Source organism: Diospyros lotus, chromosome 11, assembly GCF_014633365.1.
Source record: "Diospyros lotus cultivar Yz01 chromosome 11, ASM1463336v1, whole genome shotgun sequence".
NCBI lineage: Eukaryota > Viridiplantae > Streptophyta > Magnoliopsida > Ericales > Ebenaceae > Diospyros > Diospyros lotus.
This window is the reverse complement of record NC_068348.1, coordinates 15,129,885-15,146,137: the sequence shown is the minus strand read 5'-3', so window position 1 is coordinate 15,146,137 and position 16,253 is coordinate 15,129,885.

The following is a 16,253-nucleotide window of genomic DNA, read 5'->3' as shown; positions in this document are numbered from 1 at the left end:
AGGTAGTAGACCATGTAGAAAATGATCGAACTTAGCTGGGTGGGCCAATTTGTTGCTTCCCGTGTAGTGAGAGAATGCCATGAGGATCGACTCAAACTATGCATGCTTGTAATTAATGGCGGTATGCCATGGTGGAATGGGTGTCAAAGTGTCTTGTGGGCACTAGAAGAGACATTACGGCTGATGATCAAAGCTAAGACATTGCTGGTTGGACCAGCGTAAAATCGTGGCTATGTGTGATTGGTAGTGGAAAACGTTACAGTGTGTGATCGGCGTAAAATCGTAGTAGACTGATCAGTGATGCAATGTTAGAGAGTGTTTGTTTCGATTGATGGGAAGTGGACTGCAAAGCAATGCTTCGAGGCAGAAAAAATCCATCAAGAGATGGATATCATAGCAGTAAACATGACTAGCAACCAGTGGTGCGATTTGGCTGGAGGCCAAGGCGGCATTCAGTTGGTGAATGTCCTCGAGAGGCGAAGAACCAAAAGCCTAGTGAAGCCTTGAGGTGGGAATAACCTGAGATAAAGGCTGAGAAATGGTTCGGCTACGAAATTCTTGAGCATGGGAATTTGGCATGTAGCCTAAGAATGTGATTATCTTTGGGCAAAAAAATATGGTAAAGTAAATTTCGAGGACAAAATTCTTTAAGGGGGGTGGAATGTAATACCCGGTATTATATGGTATTGAAAAATAAATAAATTTGGATTATTTTGTCAGGACCTCGGGTGATCCGGAAAGTCCAAGGGTCAATTTCAAAAAATTAATTAATAAAATTGCCGAATTAGCGGCAAGGAATGCCCTGGGACTTGGATGTCTAGGAAGGAGGGCAAGAGATTAGTGAGCGTCTCGAAGCGAGGTTTATGGCACAAGAAGTAGTCCGAACGGGAATAATTTTCGGAATAAATTCTATATAAGCCCGAATGGGTGCTAGTACCGAATAGTCGTAGGGAACCTCCGGGAAATTGAGAGGACCCTAGGGGTGGTCCGGTTTTGTGATTAAAGCAACCCTTAGGTGTTTTTGGGTGAAATAAAGGTCCCGTGCAGGCGTAGGGATGAAATCGGTATTTTCGAGTAAATGTCGGTTATTAATTTTCGAAGAAATCGAGTTGGGAGTGGCTGGATGATAATTAATTTAAAGCTTGGAGGGCCCAAGTGTAATTAATGTATCTCCAAGTGGAATTATTAAAACCCTCAAGTGATATTATTGAGAAATTGAGGGGTTAAATGTGTAATTTATGTATATATATATATATAACCGTGAGCTTGCTGCCAGGATTTCAAAATTTGAAATCAAAACAAAGAGGGAGAAGTGAAATCAGGGAAGAGAGAGAGCTTGGGAGAGTAACCGAGAGATCGAGAGAATGAGAGAGAGATTGAGAGAAGGAGATCAGGCCGGTGACTAGAAGAAGAACTAACGGCAAAGATGGCCATGGCCGATGCGGGGCAGGCAAGGCGTAGCAGCGGGCTGCGGTGGCTTGCGTAGAGGTGCACGGCGGTGCTGGCTAGAGCTTCAAGCAGCATGGAGGCGACCGTCTGAGTCGCGTCTAGCAGCGGCAGAAGGCCGTTTGGCCGGCAATGATGGCTGGGAAGCTTCAGAAGCCAACAATGGCAGCCTCGACAGTTGCAGCATGCGCGCGGGGAAGCCAATCGCGGAGGAGGCGACGCAAGCAGGTGAAGGCGGTGGATGCGAGGCCGGCGACGGTGGCGCGAGCAGCTGCGATGGCTGGTAGGCCAGGCGGCAGTGGCCGGTGGTGGGCGGCCATGCACGTAGGTACAGTGCGAGTGCGAAGAAGAAGAACAGTGGAGGTGAAGAAGAAAGGAGAAAAGAAAAAGAAAAGAAAAAGAAAAGAAAAGAAAATAATGAAAAATGAGAAAAATAAGGGGAAAATAGCTAGAAAAGCCCAAAAAATTGGAGAAAATTATGGAAATTATTTTGGGACTTGAGAAGCGTGCTGGAGGCCCGACAACGAATTTTGGACACAAGATTTGCGGCTAAGGAGGCAACGCCGGGTGAGCGTTTTCCCGATGTCTTTTCCAGAGTTAATTGAGGTAAGTTGAGTTAATTATTTTCTAGTTATTTTCATTAAGTGAGATAATGAATTGTGTAGTATTGGTTGGTTTGAACCCTCGGGTGGGGTTGATTGGAAATTGTTAATGGATGGTTCTAGTGGTGTGTGGCAAAGTTGAGGGCATTGGTTTAATGCCGGATGTTAATGGAGTTGGGTTTGTGTGTGTTTGCATCTAGGTTCGACCTGGGAGGCAGTGATTTTAGAGGAACTTGAGGTGCAGATTGAAATTCGTGTCAAGGCAGAGATGAGACTTCGAGCCAGGTAAGGGATGGCCCCATGTGGAGGTGGCCTTGCAAGTTGGTAAATATGTTTGATAATGTTTTTATGTAGCATTTGCATGTAGTGGTTGTCTCTTGTGTGATGCAAGATCTAGTGGACTTGTGGCCATATGGAGGACTAGTGTTGTGGGGGCTAATAGGTTGATGTCTCAAACCTTGGTAGGTTGTGAGGATGTGTGGGCCTAGCCTCATTTGCATGCATTGGGCATACATAAACATCTTTATATTCATATTTACATGTATTGCACCCTTACTGAGTCTTTGTGACTCATGTGGTGTTGTGTATGTATACCCTTGTGAGTAAATGTATGTGTTGTTGAGTGTTAAATGTATTTAATTGTTGTAATCATCATAGTGTGATAAAATACACAACTCGGGCAACACCGCTAGTTGCCACAATAGCCTCTCGGCACCATCCCTGCTTGCATCTGGACTTGCAACATCTAAAAATCCAGAGGTAACTCAGGCACAAAGCTAGCATAACCAACACTTTACTGAGAAACAAAGTGTACATGGAATATTGTTATGAGGCGAGCTAAAGAGAGGTGAAGCTCACTCGGGTTTCGGGTCTCTGTCCGCTGAGTTTTTCCTGTTTGAGTTGGGACCGATTCCTAAGTGGAGCGAATGGAAGGATGAAGCTTAGTTCCCACCTAGGGCGTTTCCTGTTGAAACATAGTCCAACCCTTCAGTTGTGGTTCGTTGGGTGAGTAATCCGGTCGATTATTTATCGGTAGCGCCCGAAAGTGGGAGCGAGTCGTTACACTTGGTTAGTGTACATGGAATCTATTTCAGATTTCATGGCATCAAGCCATTTCCTAGAGTCAATGTCTCACATTGCTTCTCCATAGGTGTTTAGTTCGTCATTCTCAACCAAAAGCACATCTCCATATGTCAAGATGAGAAATCCATATCTCTTAGGCTCATGGCGAACTTTCGTTAACCTATGAAATCCTTGTGTGGAAGATTGGGGAATTGACACAACATCTTGTGTCTCATCTTTCTCAGGTTCCTAGAGGGGAGTATTTATTTGTGGTTCGTTTCGAATCTCTTCGAGCTCAACATTCCCCCCACTAGCCACAGCATCTAAGAATTTCTTGTCAAGGAATATCGCATGCTTGGCAACAAAAACCTTTTATTCATGTGGGTGGTAAAAGTAATATCTATTTATTTCTTTTGGATATCCCACAAACAAACATCTCATTGACTTGGGTTTTAGCTTATTACTGTCAACATACTTAACATAAGTTTCACAACCCCAAATCTAAAGGAAAGACAGATTTAGCTTCTTTCCTTTCCATATCTCATATGGAGTCTAAGTAACTAACTTACTTGAAACCTTATTTAAAACAAAGATTGCGGTGAGTACAAATCCCCAAAAATGAAATAGAAAGTTCAGTGCGACTCATCATGGACCGAACCATGTCCAACAACGTCCTAATTCTCCTTTCAAACACGCCATTCATCTCTGGTATTTCAAGTGGAGTCCACTGTAAGAGAATCATGTTCTATTTTAGGTGATCTAAAAACTCACTGTTCAAGTATTCACCACATCGATCTGATCGAAATACTTTGATACTTTTCCCAATTTGTTTCTCTACTTCAAATCTGAATTCCTTGAACTTTCAAAAGTCTCATATTTGTGTTTCATGAGATACACATAAGCAAAATGTGATCTATCATCAATAAAGGTTATGAAGTAGATAGACCCACCTCAAGCCTGGGTGGACATGGGCCCACACACATCAGTATACACCAGCCCTAGCACTTCTACAGCCTTCTCTCCCTTTCCATTAAAAGGAGACTTAGTTATCTTGCCAAGAAAACAAGATTTGCAAGGACCATATGATTCATAATCAAATGTGCTAAAATAGCCATTGGATATGCGAGTCTCATTTATATGGCCAATGCAACAATGCCATAAATAAGTGCTATTTAAATCACCTAATTTAAGTCACTTAATATTTATGTTATTGAGAGGAGTATCAACATTAAGGACATACAAACCATTACATACTATTGTTTTACCATAAAATAACTCATTTTTATAAAACGAATAACTATTGTTCTTAAATAAAAATGAATATCCATCCTGACCTAAATAAGAAATGGACACAATAGTCTTAGTTAAACTAGGATTTGTAGTAACATTTATTCAAATCCAATAAAAGCCTAAAGGGCAATGTTAATAAATAGGTTTCTACAACTAATGGAACAACTCTTGATCCATTTCCCACGCGTAAGTACACTTCTCCCACTATTAATCTCCTTATACTCCTAATCTCATTCATAAAAGTGCAAATATGAGCACTAGATCTAGTATCTAATTCCCATATGGACAATTAGAAGTAGATAGATTAACTCCAATAACATAAATACCTGAAGTGCCCTGATTAGAACTATTCCTACTCTACACTTCTGCAAGGTATTCCTTGCAGTTCTGTTTCCAATGGCCCGACTTATTATAGTGGAAACAGATCGCATCATCTTTTCCCTTTCGTGCTTTGGTTTTCTAGATTCTTCCTGATGGCATTGTAGAAGAACTTTTCTTCTTAGCTTTCATACTCTCAGGTTTGCCCCTATTCACCTTAGGCCCTTCAACTATGAGAATATTTCCCTTATCCTAATATCAATTTCAGGCTCGACCTCCCTTAGCATGGACAACAACTCTCCAAGAGTCTCTTCTATAACCGTCAAGGAGGGATTGTAGGACCAAATCCAGGGTAAGTATTCGCATCCGTACCCAAGTTCAGCTCTGACAACCTGTCGATAAAACTTATCATCTCCATGACATGCTTCTCAATAGATGATTAGTGGTCAATTTTATAAAATTTTGTTATAATTATAACCCTATTTTAACCTTAAAATTGGGCTTAATTGAATATTTTGTGATTATATGCAAATTTATAGGAAAATGAAATTTAAAGAGAAATTAAGGGTGAATTAATTTTTTTTTTAAATATTTCCCTTTAATTTTTAACAAAAGAAATTGAAAACAATCTATAATATATATAAATATATATAATATATAATATATTATAATCTATATAATAAAACATGATGGTTTTTGAAAATGTCTCAAAGGAGAGACATTTCAGTGGATGGGATTAATTTCTGATGGATTGATGGCTGGGATTAAAAATTTTCCCGCCCACAGCAGCGATCTCACTATCTCTCTCGCTCTCCCTCTGTTTCTTTCCCTCCCACCCACGCCCATCTCCAGCCCCCTCTCTCTTTCTCTCGCTCTCCCTCCCACCCACCCATCCCCCTCTCCAGCCCCTCTCATACTCCATACATATATATATCCAAGCACGAGGCTCCTCGCTGCTCAAACTCCATCGTAGTCGCCGACGCCTCAAGCTCCATCGCTGCCTCAGCACCGTCGCCGCTGTCTCCAGCTCCATCGCATCCTCCTCATCACCTCTGTTGAGTCGCCTCCACTGCCTCAAACCTCAAAGGTATATGTATTTTGCCTGGGCTCACTACCTCAAGGGAGAGAGAGTCCTGTCTGCGCACAACACACTTCTAAAATTGGAGGAGGAAGAAGATGCACACTGTGCTTTTTGATTGAGAAATTGGGCATTCACTGCTGCCTTGCTTCTTTAATCTTTATAATATATAGATTATTATATACATACATGCATATATATATACATATATATATGCAAGCACGGCAGAATGCTACCTTGCTTCTTTAATCTTTATAATATATAGATTATTATATACATACATATATATATGCAAGCACGGCAGAGTGCTGCCTTGCTTCTTTAATCTTTATAATATATAGATTATTATATACATACATACATATGGGTTTTGACTGCCTTGCAAGCACTGTGGGTTTTTCTTGACTTGGGGTTTCTTTGATCTGTGCGTTAATTATGGGTTTTGATGATTATGTTGTTGGGTTTCTTGTACATTAATTATGGGTTTTAATTGTTTGTATATAAAAGAAGCTTCTTGAGGGGCTGGTTGTGGCAGATCGAAGTAAGCCCGTAGAAGGTGGCATGGGTGGAAGGATCGGTGCCCTGGAGAAGATAAAGATATAATAATAATAATAATAATAATAATTATTATGATCTCTGTGTATTGGGTTGAACAGTGAAGCAATTAGGGAAGGAGCAGGGGGAATAGAAGTATAAATTAGGGGGAAGAACCGAAGAAGAGAGGGCAAATTGGATAAAGAGAAGGGAAAATTCCTTGGTATTTGTGAAATGGATGGCCCGATAAATGAGAGTTGAGCATTTTAGTGGGTGTATAGTGTAGTAGAGGGAAGGAAGAAATCAAAATGGAATGAGGATATGCCCAGCCTTGCATGTTTGTTTTCTAGCTTCTCTCTCTCTCTTAATGGAATTGGGACATCTATATATTATGCAAAATATATTTAATTTATAATATAGAAACAACTAAACAAGGTGGTTCTATACAAAATTTCATATAAATGGTGTTTGTTTTTCATTAATTATATTCAAAAATAATTATTGGAGACAAAATCCAATCCCTTGCTTTGCTATTGGGATTAGGCCTAGCTTTGAGGGGTAGTCTTTCAAAGAAAGAAGCCTCGAGAAGGGTCAAAGGGGGGTGGGAGTTGGGGTGCTTCAACTTCACCATCGTTCATTTTAAATGTTGTTGAGCTAGAAACTTTTCCATGTCTCAATTCAAATAATTCTCAAAATGTTTTTTTTATTCTCTAAGTTGGTCCAAATTGAGGGCTAGCTACCCGTTGGAATATGTTAGCCTCATTCTATGTTCAATATTCATCCTTGAATTTTTAATTTTTGAAAACCCTCATCTATATAAAAAACAAAGTTACTGATTTTTTTATTTAAAAATTATATTCATACAATAGTATCAATGAGTAATAACTGAATTTCAACTTCTCAATTAATGCATATCAAACTTTTATTCTTAGTATGCATATATCTATATAATAAAACAGGATGGTTTTTGAATCTATATAATAAAGGAGAACGATTTTGAAAATGTATAAAATATATCAGAAATACATTTTATTTGTATAGTTGAGATTAAGCAACAATCAGAGTTGAGTTTAGAGTTAGGGTTTGGCTGAGAGTACATTTTAGTTCCCACTCAACAATCATCTCTTTCTCCCTACCTCAGCTTTTGCCTCTCATTTCCTCTCTCAGCTTTTGCCTTCATCAGAGCTTATTTCGATTGTGGACCACTCTTGCCATTGTTCACTTCAGTTATTCTTACAGTAATTTTTGTGTTTTTGTCTCTCCTTCTTTCTCTCTATTTTTGTTGATGGTTGTGTTTGGGAATATCTAGGATATATACACACACAAGCACATATATATATATATATATACACCCTCTTGCTCTCATATATATAGCCCTACTTGCTCTCATTACGATCGGTGGCCAGTGGTTGCCATCGCCCTCAAACACACACATACGCATATACACACACATGCACATATATATATATAAATATATACACTCACATATATCAATTAGCCCATGGTAGCAACCGACCCATAGTCCCAATCAATGGCGATGGGGGTTCGAGGAACCCTTGACCTGCAACGTTTTAGGGCTTCTCAAGCTCCCGATCAGTCGTTGTCGGGGGTCCTTGAAGCCCCCGACCAAGGATGGTTGGGGACTTTCCAATTTTTTTTAAAAGGTAATAATTAATTTTTAACAAATTTTAACATAATATATATAATTTATAATTATATTTTAATTTTAATATTATTTAAATCATACATTTAGGTACGAGTATACGCTAGTACATATATAATACATATATATAATTCATGCGTGCATATCATGTACATATATATAATATATAATATGATAACATATTATAATGTCTTGGGAGCCATGCGTGAAGCTCAATTCAAGCAAGTGAAATTGGAGGCTAATCAAATATTGGAATTGAATATTGCAGCCACGCATGGAATTATAGCCCAATTTGAAGCCAAATTAAGGGCCTAGCTGCATGCTCCATTTAAAACCAGCCACTGATCAATTGAAGATGCAGCCATGCCCAGCAATTGAAGGCCCAACAGATAGCAGCCCATTTGAAGAATTAAAAGGCCCAGCAGCTGGAGTCTCTCGGAATAGCAGGCGCAGCAGCTCCAGAAACACGGTCCCTAGGCTGTAATTTCTTGCGATCCAAGGGGCATTTCAGTTGGACGATGCATATATATGTGCGCTGAACAGTGGCTGGAGATATACGCACAGAGAGGGCTGGAAATTCGGGAGAGAAGGGAGCACACAGCACAGTGAGAGAGTGTTGGGCGCTGGGAGTTTTCGGGAGAACAGTGTGTGCTGGAAGCTAGGCGCTGGGGACTTCTCGGTGAGCAGAGAGCAACACGTGAGCAGTCTCGCACAGAACAAGGCAACACGGAAGGGAGAGGTTTTTTGTTTCTTCAATTTACATATAGTAGAGGATCTTTAATTAATGCACAATAGATATTAGTTTTAATTTCCAGCTTCTAGAACATTGTTTGTTTCTTTAGTTGTTGTCATTCATTACTGTATTAAGATTGCTGCTCTTACTTTTACTGTCTGTCGTTGTTTATAGATTTCTGTTATAAATTTATGTCCGTTGCTTAGATTTCGCTATAAATTTCTGTATCAGATTTAGATGATGCTTTATATTCTGTTTTGTTTTTATTTTTTATGTTTTTATTTTCTGTTGTTATTAATTTGCTTTATCATTTTTATTTATTGTAATTAATTTTTGTCCATTTAATTTCTATCTTTTAATTTCTGTAATTTAATTTCAACAATTTTAATTTCTTTCATTTAATTTTTGTCATTTAAATTCAATAATTTACATTTCTGTCATTTAATTTCTATCGGTTAATTTTTAAATGGAAGCATGTGACTAAGTAAGTCTTAGGCTAAGACAAGGACAATATCTGATGCCATAAATAACCGGAGCAAGCCGAACTCCATTGTTTAATTGAGGTTTTGAAATTAGATTAAGAATTTTTACCAAAATATTTAGATTTGGATTGGGGTATATGTCTAACTCGGAGTTCTCATGCCAAGTACGTGAGTTGTCCAAATTGAAAATACCGTTATACCATACCCAAATCTAAGTGTAATATATATATGTGCATTTTGGTTTATGATAATTGCTTAAGTTAGATCTTCTCATGTCATGTATGGAAGATGCTAGAAATAGAACCTTCGTCATCTCATAATGAAATTAATAGCAAAATTCTGTGATCTAATTTTCAAACCCGATGATATTATAATTTTATGCTTGCTTGGGAAATAAATAGATCGACACTGAAATTGTCTTGTCCCAAGACGTTTTATTTTTAATATTAATTCACTATCTCAATTTTTTCTATATCACATCACACTACTTCACAATTTATTTTTATGCATTGTCTTTATTTTCTTTTTATAATTGACTTTCCTGTAGATATGACCTGGACTTACCAGTTTTAAATTATGTACTACATAAATCTCGTACGCTGGCGAGTGTGATCCCCTTGTGTGTGTGTCTTTAAGGTAGTTAATTTTACGCAAGGGTAGGAGTTGAACAACAAAGGATCCCTGAGCCTAATCATGATCTCATAGGCGTTATAACTCTTATGTTGTGGCCTATATTTTAGGGTCATGGCAACTAAGATGATACACCAAGCGATGATCATATCACCCTCGTGCATCATCCAAGCCTCATGTGCTACTATTTCCTTAACTAGTTGTTTCGCAATAAGAGATATCTCTATCGCATAGAGAATCTTATCATACGTGAAGACTATTTTCAAGATGATCTTCCAATCATAGAAATTAGTCATGTTGAAGGCATTATTGCCCTCGAATATCAATCTTATCGATACGTTTCCAAACATTCTGGATCAACAACAAAATATAGAGATATTATTATAATCATATTGAATTATGAAATCATAAATTGTAAGAAATAACATTTTTATGATTGCTCCCACTATTTTCTACAAGTTCGCCACCCTTAAGACGTGACTCGATAAATCCCATTGGAAGATTTCCTAGTGGGTTAGGATCCCATCTCCCCTTGCACAACCTTGAGTGACTCAACAAATTGTGTTAGGATCGATTAGGGAGGTACTTGCTATCAATTGCATCTCCATGCAACTCTTAGATGCATTGGGTTGACAACTCCTTGTCATGCACATCACATGTGACTCCCAATCTTTGCCTCTATGCTCAGTGAGACTTGAGTGACTCAACAAACCCATTTTTCTAATTAAGTTAGACCCATCATTCAAGGACATCTCATAGCCCATGAAACACAGGTATCATAGGTGACACTTGACCTTGAGTGACTCAACAAATCAAATGCCAACTAGAAACCTAATGCCTCATAATGATGGAAGATAAGTTGGGTTAATATTAACGAAGGATTTATTATTTATTTATTTAGATCTCATCACATGTAATTAATTGAATTAACAATGCATAATAAACGACTCAAATCGGTATATGGTATGGATAACTACTGCTAGCCCCCTTGAGCCATAGAATGGAAGCTAGCGGCTCAAACCTAGGTAAATAATCATAACCTACTTCCCAAGCACATTTTTCAAGCCTTCTTTGGTCTTTAAATCTTGTCTTCAATTTGTCTTCATCTCTTGCTCTTCATACAAACTACAACTATCACTGATCTATTCTATTCTATTCTACATACATTACATAGAATCAGAAACCTCGAGTTACATTCAAGGGAAGTGAGATGAAAAGAGAATGTACATCAGAGTATAAGAGATGTAGGACATGTAAGCCCTATTTCAAAAATCAAATTTACAATATTTCATTCACAACATAAATAAATAGTCGACTCAATCCATACCATACACCCATGCAATCAATATCATTGATTCACTAATTATATTAATTAATTATTGCATCAATCCCATTGAAACGTTTTTAATGAATTGAAATTTGTATAATTTTGAAAACAAAATTGTTTCAATTGTATTTGGGCTTGGGTTTTATCCATTAGTCCAACTAATAAGGCTCAACAGGCCTTGGATCAACCAATGCATGTCAAAACTACATTAGCAATCCAATAATTTATTAAACACCCAATTGACGGCCCCAGGCCGTTTCAATCACGGCCCATAGGTGTCATACACTCACAAATCAAATCGAAAAAGCCAACAATGCCAAATAATTTGGTCGGGCCTTACCCGAGGGCATGAAACTCACTAGGCTATAGACGGATCGACTCGAGTACTCGCCATGCACTCTAGGAAAGGGTCAAACCATAACCCGAAGCAGCAGGAAGGCCAAGTGGTTGCTGGCCACGCTTGTCACACAAGTTGTTAGGCCATAAGGTCGCGCGTGGGTTACGGGTCGTGTGCAAGTCGGTCGTTGGCTATACGGGGGTTTCAGGTCATACCCGCAGGTCACTCAACGATCGCGGGTCGTACCTATACTTGATCATGCCATGCGTGCGCGCGACCATGCCTGTCCACACACTGTCGCACTAGGCTGAGCCCTGCACTGGTGTAGGCCACCCCTGGCCATGCCTTGCGTGTGCAAGCCCTGTGTGGATGCACCTTTCGACCCTCCGATGCATTCGTATGCACCCATGCCCCCGTTTTTCCCTTTTCGTGTCACACACGATCTTTTTTTCCCTTTAATAAGAAACATTTTGCAATCCCCAAATACAAACACAACAATATTTATTTCTTTCACAAATACTAACATAATCGAATCCGCAAGTAAGGAATTAAAAAATTTCAACAATGGCTCTGATACCACTAAAAATTAAGCAAGATCACTATGGGGCAAGTAACATAGTTCAAACTTTTTGAACCTTATCCCAATCCCAGTGATTGGATCAACATCGAAATCAAATCATTCAGATAAAATTAAATATAACCTTTAAATTTTCGAATAGTTTGTGGATCCGAGACGTCTAAGCATATGATGTGCTAATATTTTCTATACTATTCTTACTTGATTTTATGGTTAATTCTTATACTTGTATATGTTTTCTATATTAATTTTGGGTAATTTATCATGTTGATAAGATTTGAAAGATGGGAGAATGTAATACCCTAAGATATAGTGAATAATAATCGTAATTTTGGTATTTTAAGACCATAGAGAAATTATTAGAATTTTAGTGTTTATCCGTAAATTTAATAGGGTAAGGTATATTTATTTATATTGTAATTAAATTTATTTATATTGCATAAAGTATATAGTTTAATCATAGTTAAATTCATTGCATAAAATATATAGTTAATCATAGTTAAAATACCAGAAATTATATTATGTATTAAAATTAGGATTTCTTATACTATGGTATGTATATATGTATATTATATATATATAAACAAAAAAATCAGCAAAAAATCGGAGCAAGTGCGCGGCCATGCTCTGGCCGCGCCTGCAACAAGGTACCAGAGGTGAGAGAGACCTTTAATGCTTCAATGGACGTCGGGATGGCTTTTAGGACGTGTGGCCGCCCTTGATGGGACAGCTTGCTACGGATTTTGGCTATAAATAGCTGCGTTCGAGCAACCCTTTTGCATCGAAAATTTTACTTCATAGATCGGGTGTTTGGGGCAGTGTTTGAGAGCTTAGTGAGTGGGGTTCTAATCTTTGCGTCGTGGGCAAGATTTATGGAGCATTTGGTGGCCAACGGAGCCGAGGAGAATGAGTATTGGGGATTACCGAAAAATCGTGCAACCGTCGGAGCCGTGCCTTCAAACGCCAAATCGAGGTCTTTTCAGTTATTTTTTCAAAATTTTAAGTCTATTTTCGGGTTCAGGGGGTTGGATTTAGGGGGGAGAGAAGGTTTTTTCGAAACTTGGAGAAGCCGGAGGGTCGCTGGCGGTGTGGCAACCGCCAGAGAAGACAACCCAGGTCGGGCGCGTGGATGCACACGCCCGTGCATGGGAGACGGTGCGTGGGCTACACGCGTGCGCCAGGTGGAAAAGAAAAGAAAAAGAAAAAAAAAAGAAAAAATAAATAAAATAAAATAGAAAAAGTTTTGCCAAAATTTTGAAAAAATTTCAAAAAATCTAGAATTTCGTTTATGCCTTATTTTGGGAAAAAATTTGAAAAATGCTAAATTAATTATTTATTTAAGTGATTTTGTTATTATGGAAATAAGGAAAAAATAGGAATTTAATCTAAAAAATTACAAGAAAATTCCAAAAGGCTAGAAATGTTATTTTAAGAATATTAGTGAAGAAAAATTGGGTTAAATGAGGGTTAGATATTTATCATGAATTTTTTAGGAAATAAGACTTAGAAATAAGAAGAAAATTGTGGAAATTATGAGAAAAATAGGAAATTGATATTCTAGAATAAATTTAATGTTTTAGGAACCCTTGAGACCGGAGGATTGGGAAATAGCTCGTTGACACGTTTATCGAGGTCGTCACGCTTATCGAGGTAGCTTAATTGTGAAAAGTAAATGTATTGTTACAAGTGTAGTACAGTTATAAATGTTTATGTTTAAAACCGATCTTTGGGAATACTTTCATCATATTGACATGCTCTGATCTGTATCCATCACGTAGACTACACATATGACATGCTATGAAATGCATATGCACACATTGATATCATTGATCACATGCATCGTGGTCGTAGGGAGTACGAACTAGCACCGATACTATACCAAGGGTGCCCCCATACATCCCGATTTCGAAAGAGGTGGCCGTAAAAATAGTAGTAGCATTAAGGGTACAGTTGACACCTACGATGAGTAAGACATTGCATACACACATGTTGAAACATCTTGTACCCTTACTTAGATGGTTCATCATCTAATTTAGATTTTGCCCTTGGAATATTCAACGTTCCAATCGGGACTTGTAGTGATGGTACGAAAGTCAAAGATGTGTAATGACACGGGTCGTCGGGGAATGAGCAAGTGTACCATGTTATGTTTCATGTATTATGTACGTTTTAAATTATCTTTATAAGCTTATGTATCATGAGAACTTTGTAACAAGTACTATGTTCGTTGTCTATGTATAAAATGCTATGATCAGGTTCAATTTTAGTTTCTGCTTTATAAGATTTTATTTATATGTAGTGTATAAATTATTTCGCCAAGCACTAGATAGGTCTAAGGGAATTTCGGGAATGATGTAATTTGAAAAAAAAAAAAAAAAAGTTCCAAAATTTCCTAAGACATGAAACGCCCTAAGTAGGTTGGGGCATTACAGTTGGTACAGAGCCTAATTAAGTAGGGAACCTAGTAAGAGAATTTAGGCAAAACATTAGCACCTATATCGAGGATCTGAGGTTTGAAAGTACCAACTCGAGGTTAATTAGGGGTACTAACAGAGATTATGATGGCAGGATGGCGGGAAACTTCTCAGAACAGGTATTAGTTGATCATTGGGCACATCGTCTTGACAACCAGAACCCGAAACCAGACAAAGGTATCATGGAGCATCTGGTCCAAATGGAAGAAATCATTGACGATGTACCCCCTAGTTACCGACTCTAGCCCAACTTAGTTCAATTTCAAATAAATATGCTAGTGGGCGTTTTGGAGGGCGATCTGCAGGACTTTACTGAGTGGGTCTGACAAGGCGGGGAATTTCTTGGATTCCACCTCTTTTGTGAATGGATTCACAAACAACTGGTAGAATTATATGTGCCAGTATTGGTAGAAAAGTCCGAAGAGGAAGAGGAGGAACCGATTAACGCCAAGGAGGAAGAAGATGTGCCCGAACTCTGGGTCGAAAACAACCCTATTGAGTTTAAGGAAACAAACTCCGAGGATGAGGAAGATATCGAAGAGGTTAGAGACAATCTCGAGGGACCACCGTACGAATCCGAAGACGAAAAGAATGTCTGGATATGGAAGTCGTCCGGACCAAAGTAGATGTAGCTAGAAATGCTCTAACTATCTTCATGACCTATGTAGTGTGTTGACTGTAATATTTTGTAATTGGATGTATAATATCTATAAGAATTAATGAAGGATTAACTTTAGCGAATGGTAAGACCCCGTGAGCTAATCGAGAATGTTATTTTCTTTCCAGATGGTGAACACTCAAAGGGAGATAATGGTAGGACCTAGGACACCCAATCAACGAGCTGGCAATACGGAAGGAAACGCAAGTGGCAACCCAGAAAGCGACTCTAGCCAGGAGAATGGGAGCTGTCGACTTGACCAAATGGAACGAATAATGGGAAGCATGGTAGGATTTATGCAAGGAACTCACTTCCAGGATGGCCATGCGGTTAACATGCTCGACCTCTACCGTCGACAGAATCCTCCCATCTTTCAAGGGAAACTTGGCGCAGACCCCAGCGAAAGGGAATTCTAGATTGAACAAACGGAAAAGCTGTTAGACCACTTGTATTGTGGAGAAGAGAAGAAAGTCAACTGTGTCACCTTCATGCTTCAAAACGAGGCAGATAGATGGCGGAAGGGAGTTAAGCGAGCAATGATCCCTTAAGCTAGGGCACCATACGTCACCTTGGAGCGATTCAAAGAACTCTTCGACGAGAAATACTTTCCTCTAAGTCTGAGAGTGAAGAAGGAGAGGGAATTTATGGAGTTAAGGCAAACTGGGGACATGACCGTAGCCCAGTACAAAGATGCTTTCAACCAATTGATCAGGTACATGTCCATTTATGAAGGAGATGAAAGGATCAAAACCTAAAAGTTCTTGGGGGGACTAAATCTGAGGCTTTAGAGAGCATTGAGCAGTATAAGTACCCAGTCTTATACAGAAGTGGTATTGCAAGCCATTACCACCGAGGCTAATCTAAGCCGGATCGAAGCCATTCAGGGGGAAGGTCAGCAAGTAAGTAATCATAGAGCGGGCAAAAAGCTAAATCTCAAGAGGCCTAAGTTCAAGACTAGTAATCCGTGCATAAGATGCCATAAGCAACACCCCGGAAGGCCGTGCCGGCTAGGAACGAAAGGTTGCTACAACTGCGGAAAGGA